This window comes from Pseudopipra pipra, chromosome 14, assembly GCF_036250125.1.
Source record: "Pseudopipra pipra isolate bDixPip1 chromosome 14, bDixPip1.hap1, whole genome shotgun sequence".
NCBI classification, from domain to species: Eukaryota; Metazoa; Chordata; class Aves; order Passeriformes; family Pipridae; genus Pseudopipra; species Pseudopipra pipra.
Window position 1 is genome coordinate 12198277 of NC_087562.1, and position 19979 is coordinate 12218255.

Here is a 19979-nt window from a genome sequence, read left to right on the forward strand (position 1 = left end):
CTTAATGCTGACAAAGAATTATTTGAAGTGATTTAAAACTCCATGTTTCAGATATTAAGACAAACTTAGTGAGCAGTTCACAAATGACCCCTATTAGTCAGAATGTTGGACAGCAAAACTAGAGCTCTCCTTCAGTGCAGTAATTCCCAGGTACTCATGTTTCAAACATCACTCTCCATGGCTATAAAGCTGAAGGTATAAGTTTACATTGCCCAATGGATAAAGACAAGTTTGGGGGCAGGGAGTTGAAGGGAAGGGGATAACTCAGGGAGCAAATTAAGGGGCTTCCCAGTTAGTCCTCTTTAAGGTTTACAGCCACAGCTGAGAAGAGATTCCATATGGAAGAATTTTGCATGAATTTTTTTTTTTGCTTCCTCCATCTTTACCAGCTACTTTTACTGTCATTAGATCATTTTTAAATGCTGATCATGAAACAGTCCAATATGGCAGTTGTCATACTAGAAAGTACAGTGATTGGTTTGTTAAAAATCTGGAAAAATGTGATCCTACTCATAAAGACCAAAGGTCTGTTACATTTCTTTCCTAAATGCTGAAGTCACGGGGCCCAGAAAGGTCATTGCATGTCTCTTTTTCAGTGGCAGCGGTGCTCAAGAATGATGTTTGGCCATTCTAACCAAACAACATGCACAATTTAGAGTGGTTAACCTAAAGAGCATTTTTAGGTGGAAAAAAACCCCCATTAATTCATATAGGAAAGGCAGTAAGTAGCTACTTGAGCCATTCATCACAGAACATGTTTAAATCAGAGTATTTCAGTTACTGAGAATAACTGAGCCATTTATGGGCGCGATGGCAAGAGGACACCACAAGAATTAAATGGAATGGAATGAGGAGAAGAAGAAAAAGGGGAAAAGTTGACAATTGCAAGGACAGATCCCAAACTGGAGAGATGCTTGTAATTGACCTAGCAGGAATACAGAACTTTTAAAAATCAAAAGAAATATCTCCTCACAAGTGTACAGACAACCTTTGTTGGCCTATGCTCAATGGTATGATATATGTCAGGTGTTTAGGTCCACAGAATTTCATTTCTTTTTGCTCTTCTAATTTACAATTCTTCATTGAACTTCAGTATTGATTTACTTCCAAATCACATACTGTACCTTCCTGCACTATTGCTTTTTAGGTAAACGCTAACAACACTACAAGATGGAGCTGATCCAAAGTGTTTGCTAATTCATCAGTAGTGGGAAACCTACATGTTTTCAAGCAATGCAAATTGGTTTGGCTTCTGCACAGCTCCTACTTTTCTCAAACACTGATGGCAAAGAACATTTCCCAGGGTTCATATCAAGTATTCATTTTAACAGCATTAATTTATGATGTATGTTATTCCATTCTACCCCGTGCAACATGACTTATTCAAAAAGCAAGCAATTTTCCAAAGTAAATACTCATTTTCCATTCTAGAAGTGATGCTCTTTGTGGATTTTAGGAGAAAGGGGCAGAGTCTGGAAAACATCTTTTCTACATTTTTTTTTTCTTGGGGATCATTCATGGTACTGCTAGAATATTTTAAATATCCATCCCTTCCCACAGAATTTTAAAACTATCTGTCACTCTGTATCTATTGTAGATACAATAGTTGTTCAGGGACTACAGTAGTAGTTCAGGGACAACTGAAATGCTAGGGTGGAAAAGTAGGGTGCCTGAGGACAAAAAACATCTGTGATTTTGAACTAAACATGGTCTATGAAAATTTGCAGGAAAAAATATTTATACTGCATTTCTAAAAAAAAAAAATCCTTTGAAAAATACTTTTTATCCTTAAATTGACCTTTTATCTCAAAATTATTAATTAACTGCCAAAGAGAAGGCAGAATACAATAATTCTGTATCATGAATACTCATACTCTATCTGTTTTGAGAACTAATAATGTAAGATCAGTTAATTAAACACCCTCTTAAAATAAATGCTTGAATGATTTTTTAATTCACTCAGTGTTAATAGTATGGCTCTTAATAGACCAGAACTCTGTAGTTTATTTCTAAACAGAATTTTCAGAGTCAAAATTACGCCCTCTACCAACTAAAAGGGAAAAATATGTGAGTGCATACATGTATGTGTCTGTGTAAGGGGGAAGGAGTGCAGTATTATGTTGGTGGCTATAAATGATCACCAAAATAGAACTCGAAAATAAAGCAAGAATTTCAAGAAAAATTTTTTGTTGATAACACTAGATAATATGAGTATTTCTACTTGATATTTCACACTGAGAACGTCAAATACTAGGCAAGATAATTATATATATGAGCAGTGAAAATGTATTATCGTGACATGATGAGAAGCAAATCATCCAGTTGTGAAAAGGCAGGTGTTAGGATATCTCTACACATAGGAGAAGCCAAGCAGGTGACAACATCAAGCCTTATTATCACACAGGCTATAGTATGTAATACTGTGATATCTAGCATTATATGGTAGTTCTTCTCATGAGTGATGTCTTAAAATTGGAACACTGAAGCCTCCACTTTAGTTGACACTGGAAAAAATATCTGATATATTAACTTATTGATATAAATAGCATGCTAATAGAAATTGGTGAAGAAAAGCCTTGGTATTATTCTGTGCACTAACACACCGTGGTGAAGGATACACTCAGTACAAGAAGGGGTGAAAAGGTACTATAGGCATGAAGAACACATATGTTGTTACAATTGTTCTAATAAAACTATGAGCAACTGATTACTTATGATGTTTTTACAAAGATTAAGACACCATTTCTCCAGTTGCATCAGTGAGGTTATAGCCATTAATACTGCTGTACTATTTGTCTGTTAGGACTGATTACCTGGGAACACTCGTGCTGGGCTGCTACCACACACTCCACAGTCCTGGCATCAATCAGTAAGGTGAACTGTAAACTTGAATCACAAACTAGCAGCCTCTGCCTGAACTATCTAAATAGACCAAAAAAAAAAAAAATAAAATTCATTTGGTATAACAAAAGTAAGAAAAAAAAGTCTACCAAAAAAAAAACCAAAAACTATGAAGGTCAGCAGATCAGAACATACTGCTCTTTCATTTTCACACTAACTACAGTTTATGTGATGCTGGCAGCTTTCAGCATAAGTCACACTTGGAAATTTTCAGAAGACAAATTGCCTCCTGCAATGTGACATCAAGGTGGTATACAGAATTTTATATACAAATTTTACTTCCTCAAAATGCATTTGAGGTATGGGCCAGAATGTGTACAGGAGCTCTGTACTGAAAAGCAAAACCATCCTGAGCTTGCACATGAATTTATATATAGACAAGACATTTTTGAGAAGTGGCGTTTCTTAGTGATTAGAAAAGCTTATACTGATAATTCAATTAGTATAGTGTGTACAAGTAAATATTATGTGCAGTTTTAAACTATACTCCTTGGTCAAAAATTTAGTTTCTGGAAAATCCATACACGACAGCATTTTCAAATAATGGCAGCACCTTCCAACAGATGTTTCAAAGTTCTACTCAGCAATAACAATTATCTCTGTTTGAAAATTCTTTTCTAAACAACCAACATCTATTTTGTTCATTTTGAGTAAGAGAAACAGACTAAGCAGCTTGCAATTTTTTGTTCTCTATACTTATTTTTCTGCTTTTAACAATATTATTTTAATTCCATAAAAAAAATGTAGGTTTTGCTCAGCAGTGTTTGCAAAAATGCATGTTGAAGGAACTGGTTTTCATCAGCTCTTAGCTTTCATTAAAAAAAAACTGATAAGAAAGTTAGCTTTCCTTTCAAAGCAAAACCTAAACTACTTAATAAAAAGTATTTTCAATATTTTGAGTTATGTACAGATAATATTTCAAACCACTTCACTATTCCTATGAAAGATCACCTTTTGAAATAACATCTAAGAAAAAAACTCTCTCTCTCTAGACATTTTTCTTTTTAAATTTAATCCTGACCTTGAAATAAACTGAATAAATTCAATGTGGATCAAACGTTTACTAAAATAACCCATTTATAAGGAGGAAGCTACATAGCCATAGAAATATTTATAAATAGATGATGCATATAGAAATACAAAAAACTGATTTTGCAGAAAAAGCATGATTTTAAGAGATCTGCAGCTGTTCTCAACCTTTAGCACTGCTTATGTGAGCCAAGAGATTTTTGTCTAGTACTGAAGCTAAATTAACTTCATGGCTTGGTTTTTATCCCCTTGGGTAAACCCCTGACGTTCACAGTACCAGGCAAAAAGCTTACCCTCAATTTCATTTTCCCAAAATTGAAATGCTTTAAAAAATAAGCATAAATGTATTTCAAAATCCAATTGCTTTGGCCCTAAATCTTGCTTTTCTTGGCAGACTGCAGTTGTTTTTAATCTGAATGCTAATATTTTGCAATGTGGCATCAGAAATAAAATACTAATTTACATTGTGCCAGAGATCTATAGTATTTCAGTACTAGTCAATCAATAAATGATTAGTGATTTTTGTTTCCAGAGAACATTATTTGAGCTATAAAATAATACTGTAGCTATAAAATTATTCTGTAGGTTATATGTACCAAAATGTCTAGAGCAGAACAACTGAATTCATTACAACTGTCTCAAACAGGGGGGACAGAGAGTAGAAGAAAGAGTTGTGTGATTTCAGATCAACCTGTTGAATATGTGCAAGAGACAGAGGCACAAAGGCTATGCTGAAAGAGGACAAATTTAATGAAATTCTGAAGTAAGATAAAGATCTTTACAAATACTTTGAAAAAATGAAAATTGGAACTACTTGCAGACTGGGAGCATCAATTCTAACTTTTATTCCTGCCAGCATACCTTGCTGTAAGTAGGAAAAAATTTTATTTAACTGTTATGTGAAATATATTATTTGTAAAGTTAGGCCACTTTTTATATGTAGACATAGGCAGAATTCCTGACTGGAATTTTTTTTTTTTTAAGACTATAAAACAACCTGTAGTATTAATTTTTGGATGTTGTATTTTTTTCTTTAATATATTGGATTGGTTTTCATTTGTCAGAAATAAGTAACCTAATACTCACACACATCAGGTTAATAAGTCTTATGTAGTCATAACTGTGATTCTAACCATAAACTGTGAAAACTAAAGAAATTTTCCCAATTATATCATAGAAAAGTATAACTTTTAACCAGGTTTACAGCTTCCTTACTAGCTGCAAAAATGTAATGAGAAAGCTGAAGGTTTCTTCTATTTAAGCAAAATGGTTTTTCACACACTAACAGAATAATTGCAAGTGTTTGAATAGCCAGTCAAAAAGGTCATTTTGAAAAACATATTTAAGATCATTTTATACATGGAAACCATTTTCCGAGAGTTTACTCTCATTTTTTAAGGACATGAAAAACTTAGCAGGGAAAAATATACACATCTGACAGTTTTTCAACCCATAGTTTTCTCTGAGTCCTTTGGGGTTTTGAATCTGATGGAAAAACTCATCTCTTCACAATGATGTAGCTGAACTACTATATAATTGAATGGATACGCTACTACTTGGAAAAAGATTTTTTTTTAAAAAAATACATACTTTTCCTTCTTTCATCAGTGCAAGCATGATTTCATTTCACCAGTTACATTCTTTAATAATCAGTGTATTATCCCACTTACTGGACAAGTGCATATCCTGCTAATACAGATTTCCACCCCACATTCCTCAGAACTAGTCTAGTCCAAATAGATTCATTATTCCAAGCCAAAGCCTCCATTTTCCATTAATCCAAGTCTAATGCCTTTCCTATTATTATTTACCCCAGTACATCTGAGTTGGTACATCTGAGTCTCCATGAGATGTTTTGTGGATCTGCCACACAACTCAGGAAGCCAGAGCACAGCAATCTTTTGGTCAGTTAAAGAGACTCCTTTTTGCTGTTCGCAACCCCTCCCTTGCCTTCCCAAAAAACATGAGACCCCACTCACCAGTTCACAGAATGAGGTGGGAAAGGAAGATGTGGCTGAGGGAAGGATATATCTAATATTACAAGGGTGACATGACCCTCCCGTGTCCACCCATGCAGAGAAGGAAAGGTGTCAGCTGGAGTCTGTAACAGAAGAAAACACACAAAGTGCTTCTCTCAGGGCAGTGTCCTCTTCCCTTCCGAACACTGGGGGAATTAGGAATAGCCCACTTGTGCTTTACAGAGGAAAGAGCCAAAGGGCTGTATTAAACAGTGGTGTTACAGCACAGGAACACGAGATTAGCACAACCTGCCTCCTTCCTTGACATCTGCAACCACAATGATTTAAGAATCTACTGAATAGGGCAGGGTGGGGTGGTGAAACTCTCAGTGGCTCTGGAGTATTTAAGCATTTAACGCTGCTACTGCAGCCAAAGACCAAAATCCTCCAGAACTAGGGGCTGGTTTTCTGCAACTTCTATGCATAGCAGTTGAGGAATGGCTGTTACATACCAATAGTAATTTTAATACCAGAATATACATATTTTCCTATTCCAAGTATTCTTCTTGAATTTTTCCATTTCTCTAGTCTTTTTATTTTGCTATGTTGGGATTTACAGTATACTTAATAATATAGATACTATGATAGTACTAGTTTACTGTACGTATTTTATATGAAGTTTTACAGAGCAGAAGCTTGTTTATTTCATGTTCTTTTACTGTAGATTTTTATTTTAATATTGGGACTTGGCTTGAAAAGAATTAATGACATTGTAAGCCGAAGTAGCTGACCAAGGATTACTGAGCACAGAAAGAATAATATTATCACTTCAGTGCAGGATCATAACTGAACAGGAAAAATCTCCGGAAGTTTTAAAGGCTGTCTAAAACTATAACCATGAATCCACAAGAAAATTCGTCTTGCTGCACTCCATCTGTAGAATATGTACAGGGAAATAGGTTTTCCATTGGTACTTTCAGAAAAAAAAAGCCTTGCCAGTTTTCATAACACAAGAAGTTTTCTTAACTTTCCCTTGATTTCTATTTCTTATTGTGAAATATGAACATATTCAGCAGCGGGTTTAGTTTTAATTCAACTGCACAACAAAATATCAGTAATATGTGGAGCCCTACTTACCTCTCTGTTTTCTCTCTGCCTACTACTGCTGTATTTCATAATTAGTTTGCTGATTATACATTTAAACACCTGATTTACTGGAGTCTGAAAAGCAGAAGAAAAATATGTGGATCAGTGAAAGGTCAAGGCCTCACCTATTTCCCTCTCCCACCATGTAGGAATACCTGATATCTTTTTGATAGTTGGGGTCTTTTTTCCTTCAACATAGAGGATCAGAGACAAGATAAAGTGCATCTCTTGTCAGGTGTTTCGTAAGGGAGTTGGAATTCCAGTTATTGATGGAAAGATCAAATTCTGAATGGGGGGAAATTTAAATAACAATAACATTATTATGACGTTATTTTAGCTCCTATACCCAAGATGTTTCTCAATTTATTCACACAATTCGCAGAGTTGCCCCAAGCAACAGCACTAATCACTGGGGCATAGAAGTTGAAGAACACAATAGTCCTCAGGGAAAATTTATCTAGAAAGTTAAGGGATATAATAGAATTTCAACAGGAAGAGGTGGCACTATTCTCTCTGATTGATTCAGTTATCTATTTGGTACTTCACAATGAAAGCAGGTATTGAGAAAAGCAATTACTTTGTTTTATATCTTTTACTTTTTCGTTATTATTTAGTCTGTTGGGATATTAATCACATAGCACATAATATTCATTTCCTTTCATAATTGCCTGCAGTACATGTTAGCATAAGCTTAAGTTCTCCATATATATCTCTGCTAACAATAAACTCAAAGTTATTGTTTATTTGGAAAATTAAGGACACAAAACAAAAACATAATAAAAGTTAAGAAAAGACATAGAAGATAAATAAACCACTGATATTGCAAAATGGAGTGGACTGTGAAAGCAATCAAGCAATAGAAAGGTGGAAAATAAGAGTGTTGTAACATCACTTGAGATAAATTATGACATTTTTAAGTACAAAGAAAGAGGTTATTCCAGGAAACAGTATGATTCTAAGGCATGGGTATCCCAGTGACCAAAGAAGTAAACAGACAGTAGACACTGCTTCTAGAAAATGACACGAATCATTCTGAGAAGAGTATCTGCAGGAAATCAGGAGCACTGCAAAAATTGAACATCTGAAGTCTGACAAAAATGACAACATCAGAAGGCTTCTGAAGAAAAATACTTCACAATCTTGGAATGATTTAATTTTAAGTGGCAAGACAGAAGAAACATTAAGAAATGTCTTTAAAAGCAAGACGACAGGTAACAATTTCTAGCTGATAATATCATCTCTCAATTACCACAAGCTGCCATAAATTACCTCTGTTTCTTAATAAAGTTTGATTTTAATATGGGTAAAAAAAACCTACTAACACAGTAGTTTATATATGCAAAATACTGTAAAATCCATAATGAAGATAATATAATATTAGACTACCAAGGTGAAATTCAAGTTCTCAGGCTAATTACTGAGTTGGTGGCACAAACTAAAAATTCAAGAACTTGTCATTTCCTCCAGTCAGTGAATTTTAGCTTTCTCCATATGGTACCATCACTTTGTGACAAAGAAAATACAGAATATTGATATAAAGCACTGGAAGTAACTGTGATCCACAGTTGTAATTTACAGGTTAATATCCAGTGCTGTAAAAATTATGGGTATTTTTGACTGCTATTCACAATAAGCAACTTGAACTTGCAGGAAATGTGAGCAGGCTTGAATTCCTACACAAAATCTGAAGGTAAACCTATAGCTTACCTGTGCCGAGACCCTCCTATAAACCATGTTGCTGAAACAACAGCAAAACTGAAAAATAAGTGTATTTTTATCTACCTTTTGCTTTTACAGTGGATTCTTATACTCCAACTGGTTTCTCTTACTGCCTACATATTTAATGAAAATTGACAGTTCAGGAATTTTATCATCTTGATTCTCATTTTTATAATGGACTTCTTGAGAAAATAAAATGTTGTTTTGGGACAATCTGACTTGCCAAAGTATGACAGCGCCAATGTCTGAATCAAGCATTCCAACATGTGATTTATGTAATGTTATTACCAGTCAAGAGAATACTCTTCATACTTTAAGGCAAGATAGCAATTAAAGATTGCCTTCTGTGTTTAGAAACTGAAAGAATCCCACTTTTGTGACTATCATTTATTCTGCTGCTGACTGACTCAGTATCTACCTCACAATTTGAATGCAGTAATTTTTGAACTGTATGTCAAGAAATCCCTCCTACATTCCTGCAACTTGATTGTAACCTATCTTACAGGCAGATATCACTAATAAAATTTAATTTTTCATTGTTACATTTCTATGTTTCCTAAATCAACTTTCATACTATTTCTACTTATGATTTTATTCAGACCAAGAAACCACCTTTTTACAGAAAACAAACAGCTCCTTACATATCTATGGCCTAAAACAAGGCATAAATGCATCTGTTTTATTGCTTCCATTTTTTGCTGTTGCTTGGCTTGAGACACTTAGAGCCATTGCAAATCAATTCCACACTCTTGGAACCAGGCCCTTTCTTTGGCTTCAGTGTGATCATAATCAAGTTGTTACTATTAATTACACAAAACTATGATTAGAAACTGACATATTTTGAGGTGCTTAAATATTTATAAAACTCTAGAGCAAAAGATAGACATGGTATTTGCATTATGTACAGGCAGTGGAAATATGCACAGAGAACAGTCCGAACTCTCTAGTCATCTGAAAAGTAATACATTTTGTTTGTCTGTATTTTCTAAGAAAACCTATTGCATTATGTTAAATACCCTGAGGGCTTAGCATAAAACGTGACTGGAATGAATATAAAGAAAAAACTTTCTGTCTCATTAGATGATCTGAGTTTCAAAATCTGTTCTAAAAGTGTTGTAAAGTGTGTAGTGTTGTAGATTAATGCACTGAATACATTTCCACAGTGCTTGATGTGTTTCATAAAAGGTCCATTTCAGAAGTGTGCTGTATTATAGGTGAACAGTCGCAGTAAATAATCTTGTTACAGAAACCTAAGCAATTTTTACAAGGCGTATTTCTGGCTGACTGAACAATTTATTCTCCAGATGTCACATTGTATTTTTCCAATATAAAATGAAACAGCTTTTTTTTCTTTTTTTCTTTTTTTTTTTTTTTTTTTAAGGCAGAATCCTTTGTTTGGTGAGACTGGATCAAAGGTACTTCCTTAAAGAGTAAAACCCATCATTAAAACCCACTGTGGTATAAAATTTACACTATATGTGATTACTATATGTAGTTTATCATTTCACTTGATTTTGAGGGATAAAAGACCACACCAAAGTGTGAATGTTGCTGAGGATAGCTATGTACATTTTCAAAACAAGAATCATTAGTTCTCAAACCGATCATCTATGTTGATCCTAAAGGTTGCAAGCATCTTGACTGGCTCTGTGTACAGTTAAAACTGTGTCACTTCAGATGTTACCCACTAATAAATCCATATGTCACATTATAGGCCCTGGAAGATTACATGATAATGTGATATGATAAGAACTGCTTCCCTGGAAGGCAAGGGCAATTAAAAACATTTTCACTAGGCAGACATCATCAGTAAAGATAAACAGGGTAATTTTCCAGGATATATTTTCTTGGCTTCAGAAGAGAAATACTTTCACAGGAAGCTCTCTCCCAGGAAAATTCACAGATTATCAGCAACCTGATAAAAAAAAAAGGAAGAATAATCCTATGCACTAGTGAATATCATGTTTCTATTTTTTCATCCTGTTTCCTTGATTGTACAAACAGAAAATTAGCACCAAAGGATAAATTGCCAGATTTTTTTAGATATTCTCCATTTTACTCTTTAATTTTTTTTAATGATTTTTCTGTTTCTCTGTCTAACCACAAAGCTACGTATTCATATAAACCTATACAAGAGTTCCAAACAGTTGAATCCTAGAAGTGTTTGTCTATTATTATGCATGTGGTTTATCTAAATCCAATTTGACCAAAAATTTAGGATATTGATTTTTCCAGTGAGTGATTTGTTTGATCTGACACCTAACTCCTTATTCTGTATTTAGGCTTTAGAGAGATATGGACCTCACTGCTATGAATTTTAGGTGGTTCTGAGGCAATGGATATCTGTCTTTCATATGGGACTTTACATATGATAACAGTAAAAATTATTAGTTGTGATGGTGAACAAAGATTTATCTTGTAAATAGTATAATAAAAATTGTCTGAAACAGCATGGACATGTCAGACTTTCAAGACCTTTATTCTGGATTTTTATCTAAGATACCACCTAAGACCTTGAATCACAGCACAAAATATTTTGAAAGAACCAAGTTGAAGTATAATAGGCAAGTACCAAAATGTGCTTTTCAAGAAAACTCATTTGTTTCTGTAGATTTTTCTGTTCTTATCTCAAAGGACCCTCCGTAGTGATACATGAAAACACAAACTTATTGCAAAAAATAATGTGTTGGTGAATCTTTGTTTTGTGCTCTCTGTTATTTATTGAAACTAACATCAATAAAAACCCACCTTGTGCTCTGACTTGGCAGGAGGAGGTTTGGACTAGTTTTTTTTTGCTTTGAGAGAGTTCATAGCATAGTCCAGACAAGCTATTGAGAAAATGCATTCTCTTCCCAATGCCTGTCTTAATCCTGACTCCAGAAAGATCATCTGTTAAAGAAACATAGCACTGGAGATTCCACCTATATGCCTGCAATTCAGCTGAAAGGTGACAAAGGTATTATAAACCTAGGCAAGATTTTCATATTCCAGGATAAAGTGGAATTTGATTAACCAGTGATTACAGAAAATGTCTCTTGACCCTCTGCTTGCAGGAGTTTAGTGTTAGGGAAGAATCTAAGACCAACTATGGACTGAGCTAGTTTGCTCTCATGCACAACTGAGCTCTTCCAGCTGTTCTTTTTTGGTAAGGGTCACCCTTAATACAGAGAATTCGCAGTCGAGTAGATACTGAAAAGGACCAAATACAGGACTGATTTTTGAGGACCCCACAGTTAAGAAGCTTAAAGGGAGAAGCAACCAGCTGCAAAGATTTCAAGAAAGTACATTCCCATCCTATATGACAGGATGCTCCACGTATGCTTTCAGTTCCATAGCCCATCCTAAAAAAACATCATGCCAGGGTTGGGACATTTCACAGAATCACAGGATGGGTCAGAGGTTGGGAGGGACCACAGTGGGTCATCCAGTCCAACCTCCCTGCTCAAGCAGGGTCACCCCAGAGCACGTGGCACAGGGCTGTGTCCAGACAGTTCCTGAATCTCTCCAGTGAGAGAGACTCCACACCCTCTCTGGGCAATCTGTGCCAGTGCACAGTCACCCGTACAATAAAGAAGTTCTGCCTTGTATTCAAGTGGAACCTCCTGTTTGTGCCCATTGCTTCTTGTCCTACTGGCTGGCATCACCAAGAAAAGAGTGGCTCCATACTCTGAGATAACTAGATTATCTCTAAAACTACCCAAAGTCAGATTTAAAACTGGATAAAATTATAATGTGACTTCATGTAGCCACTGGAGAAAAGATTCCTTACTTAACCTCATAACGTTTACCTTTTTGCCTTTGTCATTTGAATTCCTACCCCTGCCTCTCATCTGGCAACAGAGGTCAGAAAAATTGAGATAATCTATGCAATATGGAGAGGATATCCATTTGAGAACCAGAGAGTTTATCATGGTACTTATTGCTGGCCAGCGTATGCAAAGGCCAATGTACAATGACAATGGTTCACTAACTCCTCAGCTTCTCCTTCACTTCCAGGGTCCATTAGCAGGCTTTGGAATTCCATTCAAGTCCATTATTTTTTTAGGCTGAATTGGGATAATTGGCCTCGTCTCTCTTCTTGCTTGAGAGCTGGAAGGTCTCTGACAGCCTTCTTATTAAGGTGATATCCTGTCAAACACATGACTGTGTGATGATATCCCCAGTCTCGACAGACGGTCCCCTTTGGCCTGCAGTGGCAGTTGTATTAGAGTTCCCCTTTGAAAGTCCAAGGAAGATGAATGAGAAAATTATTTTAAGGTTTTTCTGTACATGATCCATTATTCACATTCAGGTGCTAGTAAGCACCATGAAGAATCCCTTCATAGCTTATGAAATCCATTCATAAGCTATGAATGACTACAGAAAAGCTATTTTGAGTTTTGCTTTTTACGTGAGTTCAAATAGATTTGAATGAGTTTCCTCACCTGAGACTGTCCCAACTTATGATCAGATGAAAGTAAAACAGTGTCTTCAGAATCTTTCCTGGGTAGGTCTTCAGTAGGAATATCAGCACCAGCTGTGTGGCTTTGTATTCCCATAGCTATTTGACATACCAGCTTGGTTGGAATCCTTTTTTTTCCAGGGATAGTCCTCCTACACTGAACAGCACACCTGAAAGACACCTTGGGCAGAGGAAGCAAAAATATCTGTCATGTTACAGGAATGGAAGACCTGGACCTTGTGAGTCATGAAATGAAATTAAGCTTTGAAAGTCATGGAAGGTGTCAGAAACACAGGAGTTACACAGTAACAGACCAGACAATGTACCAACAGTCCTGAAAGCACAAGCCAATGAAATTAAACATTGTTTTTCTTAAAATAAGCATCCTGGGTAGTTTTTGCATGCCTCTCCTTCTTACTTGCTTTTGAAGAGTTGTGGAAAAGAAGGCAGAAAAGATAAAGTTATATTTGTAATGTGCACTACTCAGTAGCAGATGGCATGGAAGCCAAAAAGAGCAGTGTTATTCAGCTGAGAGGTCCAGGGACCAATATGGTGGTCTCACGTTAAAACTTTTCCCCCTCCGCTTCCAAGTTTTCAAGCATGAAAATCAAACCTGAGGCTCCCTCACTACTCTTTCAGAAGTTGGACAACAAGAAACATGTTCTATTAACACTGCCATGTCCCACTGGGGAAACAAACATGCCAGTGTGAGGCAGACGATGCCAGTAAGACACTGGGAGCACGAGGATCACGTAAACTCAGGTTTTCAAAACTCTAAAGTAATTAACATCTTCTGCCCTTAAAAGTTTGCAATGAGCAATTACTGAAGCACAAATCAAAACACCTTAGCATGATGTAGAATGGCAAAAGTATTGAAGCATACTTATTAATTAGTATTTCTGAAGCATTCTTAAGGTATTAGCGAGCTTATGAAATAAGAGAAAACTTGAAATTGAGGCAAATTGGAAGGGAATCCTTTCACAAAAATACCTTTAATTGGCCATCATTTCCTGTGCTTCTGTTTTCTCCAGCTGCAGTGTCCCTGTTAACTGCCTCTCACACAGTCCAGTCTTTCTTTTCCCTGATCCTACAATGAGGCAATAACACTGTGCTCATCAACTATCCTATTACCATAGAAATGATAGCAACATCACAAATTCAGCAGTCTGATTCCTTGACAGGGTTGATTAGGAATAGATGATGAGCTGGAGAAAAGATGAATCCTTGATTAAACACAAATAGCTCTTACAATGAACAAATATGGGAATAAAATATATTTAAAATCATGTAAAGGGTGAGCATCTTCATATTCTAGATGAGATGGTTTGCACTTTTTTAATTTTAGAATTGTTTGAAATTGTTTGCACAGTTCCCTAATTCCTTTTTAAATCACATATACATGTGCAATTAGTAGTCATATGTGCTCTGGAATTCACTGAAAAATTAGTGCAAGTGCAGCTTGTAAAACATTAGTTAGGACTTGCCATTTCATTCACAATAAGTAAGTATACATAGCCACAGAAACACAGGTAAACCTGTGGGTTTATTGTTTTCAATCAGATCTACTTGAATTCAAAGGGTGTGTTATTTAGGGGCCTTTCTGGTAAGTTCTGACCATTCCCTTAATAAAACCACCTCCCACGAGGTGCTCTGTACCTTTCCCCAGTACCAGAAAATCACTTCTCCCTACACCCAGTGAAGACCTTGGCTCAGTAGGACACTGACCCTCTCCTCTCCCAGTGTTTCAGTACCTTAATGAATGAATCAAAGCTAGATACTTTATTGCCTTCAGAATCAAGACCAGTATTGAGCCCACAGCCACTAAAGTTGGAAAAAGGACTATTTGTATAATTCAAACCATTCATCCTAAAAGAAGAAATATCATATATGGAAATAGAAAAGTGTTCCAACAGTTCATTTTTCAAGAGACTGTCTTCATTTTGAATTCTCACACTAAGCGTAAGTGCTAAATCCTCGATTCATATTTTACTGGAGACTTGACAACTCCGATTTCAACCACAGTTTATTTTACCAGTAAAAGTGTGCAGTAGGGTGTGCATACCCATTCCAGGCCATCTCTATTCTCAGGCCTGCTGCAGTGTTTCTTCTACTTCAGACTATTTAGTCAATGCCATTAATCAAAATCCTATAGCAGAAAATGCATGCATAAGTCCTACACATTTATTGCCATGGCAACAATTCAGGCTCTTGTTCATATGTCAAGCTACATCAGTGGAGATAAATTCTATTGTTTTCACACTGACAGTTCTTTCTGTGTTGGACTTAATCCATAGAAAAATATAGCTTTGCCTCTTATTAAAATAAAACACAGACCACCCAACTCTCCAAATTCTCATCCTTCACATCGTGTAAGTGAACAATCTGAATAGTTATAAAATTATATTTTGATATTCACATTTACGATAGTAATTAAATGTAAAAAATGGCCCAGTCCTCATGATATTGTTTTAATCTGTGGGATTGGTTAAGAATGTAATTCTTCATGAAAAGATGAGCTCATTTCTGTGAAGCCAAATAGCTATGATACCAGTGCACTATGTTCTTGAATTAGATTGCAGTATTTTAAAATAAATGCCTTTAAGCTTTAAGTGAAGTCGATGTAGTTCATTTTCCAACTTAGCTGTGATACTGTGGTTTTCATAACATGAAAATTCATGATTAATGCATACTATCCAGAGAAAGATTTTATATTTCCTTCAGCTCATGACAAAATACACTCTCATGTGCGTGATTCACAAGTGCAAAAGAAAGATAAGAATCATTTTTTGTGCATAAGGCTCTCTACATTTACTTGTGTATGCTCTATTATGAGGAAGTCTTAATGCCTGATACAATTTTATATGATTTTACTGTGTACTAGACCATAGTTTTGATTCCTATTTCCACAGACACATCATGTTTCTCATTATTATCACACACTAACGAGAAACCAGCCTCTCATTAATAAAATACCCCTAATGTTTCACATTCTCATTATTTCCTGTGTACACTCCCTGGAAAGGCAGCAGCCTCGTATCACTGCTCAAGACACATCCTTCTCAATCTGACCCTTTTTCCACTTCCTCATGCAGATTTAAGTCTCTGCTTTTACAGCATGCTTCATATTGACAAAGCCTATTACCATGATATACTATACTGGGGTTCATTTCGACTAATATCCACCACTGCATCTGTTACTGGCAGTGCCCCTTCAAGTTCCTGCGTCGGTGAAGATGAACACAACCATTATTATTTACTTATTGTCACGCCATGTTATGCCAGTATCAGAAACTGCTTCACACACACACGGTGTGTGACTTGCATCAAATATATATATTTTTAAATGGGGGGCTTTGTGCAATTTGTAAATATCCTGTGAACTTCATTCATATTAATGAAGCGGCGTTTGCACTTTACCGGCATTTTTATGCAAATGGCAGTAACTCTTTGTGTGCTGTGCCTCTGTACGTGACACAGGCCACAGCTTCTGAGGAAAGATTCTTATTTCCCAGCATGAGCAGCACAGATTGGGGCAGAACATGCCTTTTCCCACCACCTAAAAGAGAAAACCAGGGGTTCTTAGGAGATTAAGCACAGAATATGTCAAATAGCTTGTCAAATAATTTATTTTTGAATCTCGCCATGTCCTTAAGGAGAAGTACTAACAAAATATGTTTCAGGTTCTGAGCAATTAAGAGCATAATCTCTTTTCTGAACTCCAACAAGTAATGTTTTACTATTCTTTCTCTTGCACCAATTAAAAGCATCATATTTCTCATTGCTCCTAAAACCAGGTACATGCTAGTTTCAATAAAATGTTTTTAAAATTAATATTTGAAGCAGAACAAAAGCAGCTTTTTTCCATACACATGAATTACACATCAAAATAAAATTTTAGTTCCCAGTTTAGCACTGCCCTCTGGTGATACATATCCTGGATATATATGTGACCCATTTCATCTGAGTGTGTCAGGCCCAGACCTGGACAAGAGGTAAAATAAAAATTTAGGCATTTAAGACAGGGATTCTAGAAAGCCTTGTTTAACCCCTTCACCTGCTAACATCTCAAAGATGCTACATTTCTGCCCACTAAGTTCTTCAGCCTGAAGCTTGCTTTGTGCATAGGCAGAATTCCAGCCATCTTGGGGGTTTGGATGGGGTCTGTTTCCTTAGAGATTTGTCCTGTCATCCCCCTGAGGAGCCCCTAACCCAGAAGTGGGTTCTCAGCTTCCTAACATCCATCTGCAGCACTGACAGTCTCAGCCACGCTTTATCTTTCAAAGACTTCGGTATCTACTATCAAACAAGTGTTTTGAGCCATAAATCTGTCTCTAGGTGATTGTATCTGAGTTGCAGGGAGTCATCTTAATCCCACAGGGTTGAAATTTATGAACCCTCCTTTCAGCAGAGGGTTTCCTGCAACATTTGCAGGCTGTTTATGTATCTCATTAGGAGGCACCAAGCTACTATATTATTGTTATGCAGCTCAGTGTTTCCTAACCTTTTTAAATCCATTAAGATGTACAATTTTTGAAAAAGAAATCTTGTACCATGATGGCTTTTGCTTACAATTGCACAAAGCTAGGTTAATTTTCAATATTCATTTATTACTAGTAAAGAATATAAATCTCCAGTCCTAACCTAACACACTGAAAACCAGTCCACTGTTCCCATCATGAGGAATGCTCCACTTACAAATGGATATTGTGTGTACCTAGAATAAGAAGTTGTATGGAAAAAAGGTCTCCCACATTGTCTTCTGTGTTAAAATCCTTCTCAAGGCTCATTTAGGGAAGCTATCAGGTGCTGAGCTCCTTTGAAAATCTCACCTTTCATGTGGGTGGCTCCTGCTACTGTTGAAAATGTATCGAGGAGGCATGATACAAGGTGGTATTCTGAACACAATAAAGTTGAAAGAACTGAGAAATGTAAGATTCTTAACGAAATATTTTAAACATAGGAAGATTCTATAACGCTTTGGGTTCTTTTTCTTAACACACCTATGAAAACTGTGCATTCCAAGTCTGGGTCATAGTTGTAGCTAAGTAGAGAATGCCACAAATATAAGCATCTGAGGTGTCTCCTTAAATGATAATCAAAACAAAAAGAATGAACTTTCTCTCCAAGTTCATTGCACAATACTTCATATTATTAATTAGAATTATGTCACAGGATTATTACTTTGCTTAATAATGTGTTTAATGTAAATTTAATGTAAAAGATCCATGATGAAGGCAGTCAAAGCTCTATTAAAATCCTTTTGCTACTGCTTTAGTAGCTTTAGGCTAATAGCCTAATGTTAATTTGGATTCTAATCTATTATTTTGCATGATATTTAATGTGTTTTTGTAATTAGATTTTTTTTTTAAACAAGGCAAGAAAAAATCATGTGGGTCGGAGTGCATGACTGTTATTAACTACAGTGCATTTCTGGGACATGTATAATCATAACACAACTTCCACAGTGAAACAGTGTAGTTTATACTCCAGTCAACAACCTGTGTCTCATCCTGCAAGAGGAAAAAACACATGACAATGAAGTGATAAATACCTGCAGCTGTTCACACATACTGTTCCAATTTAAAAGGTTCCTAACCCTCTTAGCTGGTTCAGAATACTAATTTACATATTCATCCCTAACTCTGGTTCAGACAAAAATGAATTAGACTAGTACATCTCTGATAAACTCACTTCACTCCAAACGAGAGTTTGAGAAAAATTATTTTATAATATGGTAACCTCCAGGAAAAAGGCCACAAGTCTATCTAGGACAAGGTAGGTGAACACAGCATGCTTCAGAAGTTATGGACAAAAAGAAGGGCCATAATAGCAAGGAGATACATCTCCTTTTATCAACTTCATTTTAAATTCCCAATGGAAGTATATTAAACTTTAAAAAGTGAACTAGAATAATTAAATATTATTTGCTCAAATTCTCTTAAGATTTAAGTTGGTTTTCATTATGGTAAATTACTGTAAAGTAAAAATACAAGTTGATGATCCAAAAATCATTCTTCAATTCAGATGGAGGCTTGGTATCCTTAAAAAAAGGTGAAAATAAAAAAGATGAATTAAAGCATGTGTACATGGGGAATATGTACACATTGCTTAATTCTTATCTTGCCTCTTTGGCCATATGGCCAAATCTTGCTCTTGTCAGCAAATTTTAACAAATTTTCTTCTTCTCAGTGGATTGTCCTACTAAAAATACAGAATAATTATTTCAGTTAGGCTCTCTGATATAAATCACAGCCTAATCTGACATACTTGGAAAATGTATAGTGCTAACAGTACAGAAAATAAAAAAGCTTCACTTCTGGAGAGCTCTAAATGCATGTTTTCCTTTAAAAAAAGAAAGGTACAAGGAAATTTCTAAAGTTATAGTCTTGTGCTTGTAGAACCTGTTTTCTTCTCATCAGGACATTGAAAATTATACAGGAGACTACCACGAAAATAGGAAAATAAACAATCCAAATCCATAGGACCCAAGATGTTACACCAAATTGAAGCAGAATCCCAGCACCGGTGAAAGTTTGCAGCCAGACTGGCAAAGAACAGACATTATTGACAGTATAAAGAAATAAATCTAATGTGAGAGGAAACTAAGTATTCCACTAGTCATTTCAGTAATTATTATTATTGTATTTTATCACATACCCAGTCGCCTGATGGCCACAGTCTTTCAGCTATAAATGTTTGCAAGAAGAAGGAGAGAGAAAAAAACCTCTGTAATACTCTGTCTCATTGTGCAAATGTCAAAAGTAATTATTTAGGTTAGAAAGCCT

General features: G+C 35.7%; 1 protein-coding gene across 1 annotated transcript in view; it reads right to left on the bottom strand.

Annotated features, from left to right (window-relative positions):
- The window catches only part of TOX3 (TOX high mobility group box family member 3), a 123852-nt gene extending 116518 nt beyond the window's left edge, over positions 1–7334 (bottom strand). Inside the window, exons 1-3 of the mRNA XM_064671160.1 lie at positions 7190–7334; positions 7026–7109; positions 5910–6031 (exon numbers count right to left, since the gene is read on the bottom strand). The gene's annotated coding sequence lies outside the window, so the exon portion shown is untranslated. The remainder of the gene's footprint in view (positions 1–5909; positions 6032–7025; positions 7110–7189) is intronic.
- Positions 7335–19979: the final 12645 nt, after the last annotated feature.